Genomic DNA, 7,952 nt, shown 5'->3' with positions numbered 1-7,952 from the left:
CTGTCCCGCTCTTCAGCCACTGTCTGTGCTGCCTCCTTCCGTGATTTCGTAGACCGGCATACCGCCGCGAAATGGTTCATCCACCCGCAGGCACTGCACCTCTTCCCTCTCGCCGGGCAGTCTTGCATGCGATGGGGTGTGCCTCTGCAGTAGCCGCATCCCTTTTTCCTGTCTTGCTGTTTTCTCCCTGTGTTTTGGCGCGCTTTGGGCCTCACCACATTTGTTGTTTCCACCGCGTTGACCTGCTCCGTCTTGAGAGGGCGGTGGAGAGCCACTTACATGTGGGATGCTCTGGCTTGTGACAGTTCTTTTGACCGGCCCAGGGTGAGGATGTCCGCTAGAGATTTGCCATACTCCTGAAGAATGTTTACTCTGAGTTTAGACGAGTAGCACCCTTGTATTATTTGACCTCGGATTTCTTCCTGTTCGTCCCGAAATCCGCACGTACTGGCCAATTCTTTCCGGTCCCCGTGGAACGCATCTAACGATTCCTCTGCCTCTTGCTTGGCCTGGCGAAAGATGAATCTTTCGTAGTCCCTGTTCACCATCGGCTCGAAGTGCGCATTTAGGGCGTTGAGAAGCGTGACATACGTTTTGGGTGTGGCCTCCACCAGGGTCTTGTAAATGTGGTGGATGTCTTTGCCTCCGAGGTGGAGGAGTAGGGCTCTGCGCCTGTCCCGGGCTATGCCCGCCCCTTCAAAGTAGATCTGGAGGCGATCGGTCCAGTCTCTCCATCGCGGGGCAAGGGATGAGGGGGCCCCGTCCACCACAAAGGGCTCAATGGCGGGGATCGACGCCATCTTGGCGCAGCCGCAATCACACCTCGCAGCACGTGCGCTGCTTACCTCCTGGGCGCAATAGCAGCCGCCCGGCCGAGGGCGATTAAAGTGCTGTCAGGGTCCTCTCCTGTGGCCTGTATGTCCTAGGCCTCACCGTAGGTCCCTCCCCAACCAGGATGCTGGGCACACTCCTCCGTGGGCTCCACCGGGTGTGTGGGAAAGACCTCCCTTCCCTCCAGGTTCTCTCCGGAGCTGCAGGGCTTCTCTCGGAGGCAGCAGACTCGCTTGGGGGCACACAGCAGGTCAGCACAGGCCAGGCAGCACTTCGTGGGTCCAGGGCTGTGATCAAAGGCTCACTCGTCACCATTTAGATTAGGCTCATTAACTTTCTCTGCATGGGGTCGTTTCTGCCCCTCGTCGCCAGTGTAATGTTCAAGAGACCGCTCGCGCACATGTTATCAGCGCTGCCGCCGTAATAACTACCTGGGACACTCGTTCTGGTCTCAGCGTGGTCCCAACTGCTTTCCGCGGGCCACGCCCCTTTATTTATAGTAAGCGTGTGACGTCACGCGCCAGTGCCAGCGCTAGCGCAATACCTCTGACGTGGGTAGACTGCACCGCTACCCCGTGTCGGAGAACACTACAGGCTGGAGTCAGACCAGATACACCATTAGAAGAAACAAGGTGAGGAGGGAGAAGAGGGGGGCCACGCCCCCAACCACAACCAGAGCTTACATTTGTTGGCAGGGTCTCACATGTCAGTTAGGGAGTGGTAAACAACAGATGGCACACTGCAGGCAATTAAGTGCCAGGAAGCGGAGGAAAACTGTAGTTAGGCGCCGCTGCCTCGGGACTACAAGGAAGTTACCATAGGAGCAACAGCCAACAGAAAGCAAGAAAACAACAGCAATGCCAGATTTAAACCAATCGCAAGGGGCAGGAGAAATTACACCAACTTGAAGTCAACATACACATTACTTTAACCTCTTCGATGCCGATGACGGAACGGTTCCGTCATGCACGCCGGTTGGGCTGTGCTTATGACGGAACCGTTCCGTCATGGCCCCGCCCGCGCTCAGATCTTTCAGCACTGCGCGGGAATCCGCGCAGCGCTGAAGAGGTTAAGTCTCGCTGAGACAGCGCATGAGTTTGTGTTTCTCCAGATCAATCACTATTAAACTATACTGTCTACTAGTATGGTTTTCATGTGACTCCTACACCTTGTAGTCCTTGGTCTTATGTAACATTACCTATACAGTGATTTACACACGTAAAATCAAGAAAACAACAGCAATGCCAGATTTAATCCAATCGCAAGGGGCAGGAGAAATTACACCAACTTGAAGTCAACATACACATTACTTTAAGTCTCGCTGAGACAGCGCATGCAGCGCATGCGCTGCCAAACGCGAGACCCAAAAACACTTTCCTGGAAATGCCGTTTTTGACATTTTTCTATTCCAACGTGCAGCCTCGGAAATAAACGGTTCGAAATATGAAAATAAATAACTAAAAGCAAGACAGAGTGTTCTTAAAGTGGCCAGATTGGTTTTATTCACACCCAAACCCATTAGCGTCACTTTACAGAGTTTGCCAGTGAAGCGCTACTTTTGTTTTCTTGTCTTTCTTTTAACTGCATTGTTTTCCTTGGGTGGGGATGTGCACCAGTGCTGGAGGTACTGCAATACCTCGTTGATGGGAGGATTGGAAAACAAAATGTGCACAGCAGCTTTGTGTTCACTAATTTGGTCTTTCAAACCATACTGCTAACGTTTTGTAAGCATATGAGCAGTAGACATTGAAATGGGTCCTTTCTGGGCCCTGTAGTTATGTCCTTAACTTTTCAGGCAAAAATACTCATTGATTTCTGAATAATGAGTGTAAAAGCGTTAAGTTCACCATGTTGTTCCTGCTTACATTTCACATGCTTTATTTAATCTTTCATTCCCTATGAGTGTTTGCTTTTTCCAGGATGTTGTTACTTTTTCTTTTAGGCAGCATATTGCTCTTGCCTAGTGCGTAATTTGAATTGAGTTGCTTCCAGTTGTTTATAGCAGGTCAAATTGGACTGGAGTTGAAGGCAGTGTGATTTTCTCTCAGAGGGGCAGTATGCTGTTCAGATGGGGGAGCGGATGTAGGACTGTGGTCAGAGCTGCTGAATTTAGAACTGGGGGAACCAGGTTCAGCCTTTATGACCAGTCCCCCAGACCACTCTCCTGAGGGAGCACATTCCCGTGCTAGACCATAGAAGGCCTCGCAAGACTTTAGATGCCCAGGTGTCTTAGCACCAGCAGCTTGACCCTAGTGGTGGCAAGTGTGGGTCAACCTTGAAGGCCTGTCCACCACAATCCATACTGAAGCTCACCTCCAGTCTTGCGGACAGGCCTAGGAAGCAGCAGTGACTCTGTCACTGAGGTCACAGGACCTTTGAGCAGGGCGGCTCTAGGGCGGTGCAATCTCACTGGGCACTGACTTCGGGTGGGGCCATCATGTTTGCAAGTATATTATGGTTTTAAATAAGCCTGGGCAAAGCACTACGCTACGCTCGCGTAGTTTGCGCTACTTCGCACTACGCGAATTGAACGTAGCACAGTGCAAACACGCGTAGCGTAGTGTTGGGTAGTGCAGCGGTCATTTTGTGCTTGCTCGTGGTCCTCAACGTCAAGTTGGCGACCGCGAGCAAGCAAAATGACATCCCGGCGAGACTTTTTCCTCGTTCGCGATCAGCAACATCAAGTTGGCGATCGCGAGTGTGGAAAATAAACCTCCCGGCGAGATTCTCAACGCGAGGAGGTCAGGTTTCTCATTGCGAGTAGTCGCGTATGCTTGCGACCGCTCACGATGAGAAACTACCAGTCCGCGTTGAGAAAGCTGCCGCTCGAGTAAGACTCTACTCGAGCGGCAGAAAAATACAGCTCGCACTGTGCAAGATGCCGTTTTCAATGATTGCACAGTGCCGGTTGCTTGTCCGCACTTTGCAATCATTGAAAACGACATCTTGCACAGTGCGAACAGGGTACTACGCAGTTCGCGAAGTGCTACGCGTAGTTCGCGTAGTGCGAAGTGCACCTTGCGTAGCTTCGCGTAGTGCTACTTCGCGAACTACGCCCATGCACTTGCTCCCTCTTTCCTGGCCTCCAGCAATTTTCGGCAATAATAAAAATTTCATGATAGCTCCGGTGAATAAACTTCTTCCTAGAGCGAGATCTGAGTTTTGTCCAGTGGAGGTTTTGACTCATGGAAAGATAGCGCAGAGGGTTAATGTGCTTGCTGCAAAAAAATGTACCATGCCCATCACAAAGTGCACATAATGTAAGTAGGTCAGTGGGTTACTGCTTTTGTCAGTGAGATCCTTTTGTTACTTGTAGTTTATAATTTAAAATCCTAACAAAGAACAGTGAGCTATCGACTGTCATTTAAGAGCTGCATACAAACTGCAAGGTATAAACTAGAGCGTTATGGTTTTTTCCCTAAGCCTTTGTTTATCCTAATGTTGCAAAAAGTGTTCATTTGGATAGAAATCGATTATGATTATTAAAGAGAACCCCCAATCATGGTATTAAGTTTTATATTCTGAGTTTGTGTTTCTCCAGATCAATCACTATTAAACTATACTGTCTACTAGTATGGTTTTCATGTGACTCCTACACCTTGTAGTCCTTGGTCTTATGTAACATTACCTATACAGTGATTTACACACGTAAAATCAAGAAAACAACAGCAATGCCAGATTTAATCCAATCGCAAGGGGCAGGAGAAATTACACCAACTTGAAGTCAACATACACATTACTTTAAGTCTCGCTGAGACAGCGCATGCAGCGCATGCGCTGCCAAACGCGAGACCCAAAAACACTTTCCTGGAATTGCCGTTTTTGACATTTTTCTATTCCAACGTGCAGCCTCGGAAATAAACGGTTCGAAATATGAAAATAAATAACTAAAAGCAAGACAGAGTGTTCTTAAAGTGGCCAGATTGGTTTTATTCACACCCAAACCCATTAGCGTCACTTTACAGAGTTTGCCAGTGAAGCGCTACTTTTGTTTTCTTGTCTTTCTTTTAACTGCATTGTTTTCCTTGGGTGGGGATGTGCACCAGTGCTGGAGGTACTGCAATACCTCGTTGATGGGAGGATTGGAAAACAAAATGTGCACAGCAGCTTTGAGTTCACTAATTTGGTCTTTCAAACCATACTGCTAACGTTTTGTAAGCATATGAGCAGTAGACATTGAAATGGGTCCTTTCTGGGCCCTGTAGTTATGTCCTTAACTTTTCAGGCAAAAATACTCATTGATTTCTGAATAATGAGTGTAAAAGCGTTAAGTTCACCATGTTGTTCCTGCTTACATTTCACATGCTTTATTTAATCTTTCATTCCCTATGAGTGTTTGCTTTTTCCAGGATGTTGTTACTTTTTCTTTTAGGCAGCATATTGCTCTTGCCTAGTGCGTAATTTGAATTGAGTTGCATCCAGTTGTTTATAGCAGGTCAAATTGGACTGGAGTTGAAGGCAGTGTGATTTTCTCTCAGAGGGACAGTATGCTGTTCAGATGGGGGAGCGGATGTAGGACTGTGGTCAGAGCTGCTGAATTTAGAACTGGGGGAACCAGGTTCAGCCTTTATGACCAGTTCCCCCAGACCACTCTCCTGAGGGAGCACATTCCCGTGCTAGACAATAGAAGGCCTCGCAAGACTTTAGATGCCCAGGTGTCTTAGCACCAGCAGCTTGACCCTAGTGGTGGCAAGTGTGGGTCAACCTTGAAGGCCTGTCCACCACAACCCATACTGAAGCTCACCTCCAGTCTTGCGGACAGGCCTAGGAAGCAGCAGTGACTCTGTCACTGAGGTCACAGGACCTTTGAGCAGGGCGGCTCTAGGGCGGTGCAATCTCACTGGGCACTGACTTCAGGTGGGGCCATCATGTTTGCAAGTATATTATGATTTTAAATAAGCCTGGGCAAAGCACTACGCTCGCGTAGTTTGCGCTACTTCGCACTACGCGAATTGAACGTAGCACAGTGCAAACACGCGTAGCGTAGTGTTGCGTATTGCAGCGGTCATTTTATGCTTGCTCGCGGTCCTCAACGTCAAGTTGGCGACCGCGAGCAAGCAAAATGACATCCCGGCAAGACTTTTTCCTCGTTCGCGATCATCAACATCAAGTTGGCGATCGCGAGTGTGGAAAATAAACCTCCCGGCGTGATTCTCAACGCGAGGAGGTCAGGTTTCTCATTGCGAGTAGTCGCGTATGCTCGCGACCACTCACGATGAGAAACTACCAGTCCGCGTTGAGAAAGCTGCCACTCGAGTAAAACTCTACTCGAGCGGCAGAAAAATACAGCTCGCACTGTGCAAGATGCCGTTTTCAATGATTGCACAGTGCCGGTTGCTTGTCCGCACTTTGCAATCATTGAAAACGACATCTTGCACAGTGCGAACAGGGTACTACGAAGTGCTACGCGTAGCTCGCATAGTGCGAAGTGCACCTTGCGTAGCTTCGCGTAGTGCTACTTCGCGAACTACGCCCATGCACTTGCTGCCTCTTTCCTGGCCTTCAGCAATTTTTGGCAATAATAAACATTTCATGATAGCTCCGTTGAATAAACTTCTTCCTAGAGCGAGATCGGAGTTTTGTCCAGTGGAAGTTTTGGCTCATGGAAAGATAGCGCAGAGGGTTAATGTGCTTGCTGCAAAAAAATTTACCATGCCCATCACATAGTGCACATAATGTAAATAGGTCAGTGGGTTACTGCTTTTGTCAGTGAGATCCTTTTGTTACTTGCAGTTTATAAGTTAAAATCCAAACAAAGAACAGTGAGCTATCGACTGTCATCTAAGAGCTGCATACAAACTGTAAGGTATAAACTAGAGCGTTATGGTTTTTTCCCTAAGCCTTTGTTTATCCTAATGTTGCAAAAAGTGTTCATTTGGATAGAAATCGATTATGATTATTAAAGAGAACCCCCAATCATGGTATTAAGTTTTATATTCTGAGTTTGTGTTTCTCCAGATCAATCACTATTAAACTATACTGTCTACTAGTATGGTTTTCATGTGACTCCTACACCTTGTAGTCCTTGGTCTTATGTAACATTACCTATACAGTGATTTACACACGTAAAATTGATTGTCTCTATGTATATTGCTGATGACAGAAATTCCATGGCTCGGAAACAAATGGCTTGTGCTTCCACTTTTAAGTATATTTGGGACATTCTGTATTTAGAAACATATCCCCATTTGTGAATTTATTTTAATGTCAATAACTCATATTAATCGTTAAATAATCACGTGTATCCATTGGTTGAATTAAATAACATAATAAGCTGTAACTGGTCAGTGAACTGCCAAATAAATACTAAAGATTGGGATGTGTTGCGCATCCTGGCCACACCTCTCACTCCGCCGCCTGATCCTATCCTCAGGTTATTCCCGCCCTCTGATTCTCTGCCCACAGTTCCCCTACTTTTTTTTCCCCACTTCCACCACTGCTTTACTGTATGTATTATTATGAGGAAGATCTGAACTGAGACCCGAGCAAGAATGCGACCGGCGCCGGGCAAGACAAGAAACATTGTGCGTGCCGGGTTACTTCAGGAGTGGTGCTAAAATGAACCCTGCTGACAAGTGCGCCTTTCCATTCCGAGCTTAAAGCGCAGCGGGTGGCTTGTGAAATATGTTAGCACTTGCAGTGCACATAGCGCTTTACTGAGACCCCAGTGTAAAGTGTGAGTGCAAAAACTCTCTGGCACAAATCACACTTTATAGCAGGTACCAGACGGTGAGCTATTTGTTGCCAATTAGGCGCCAGCGCTAATAATGGGGAATAATGTCCATCAGTGGTACCGGCACTGTTTCAAATTACATTTTTTCAAAAGTTTTACTCTCACTGTTTGATCACCTGATCAAAGTTGGTGGGAGCAGAGGACCTACAACACGAGCGAGCACCATTTCAGCTTAGTTTCTAGTCAGGAGTAGTGCAAAAAAAAAAACGGGAACTACTAACTAGCATAACCCGTAGAGTCTAAATGACCACTGTTAACTCTCTCCCTTGTGAAAATAGCTTGCTGCTGCTAAATGTTTCTGCAGGAGGTTACTTTGATTTCTTGCATTAAATGGTGCCAGCACAGATGCCAGTCTCATGCCTGTCTGTTCCAGGGTTAGCCATGCAGC

This window comes from Triturus cristatus, chromosome 1_1, assembly GCF_964204655.1.
Source record: "Triturus cristatus chromosome 1_1, aTriCri1.1, whole genome shotgun sequence".
Lineage (NCBI taxonomy): Eukaryota > Metazoa > Chordata > Amphibia > Caudata > Salamandridae > Triturus > Triturus cristatus.
This window is presented reverse-complemented; position numbering follows the sequence as displayed.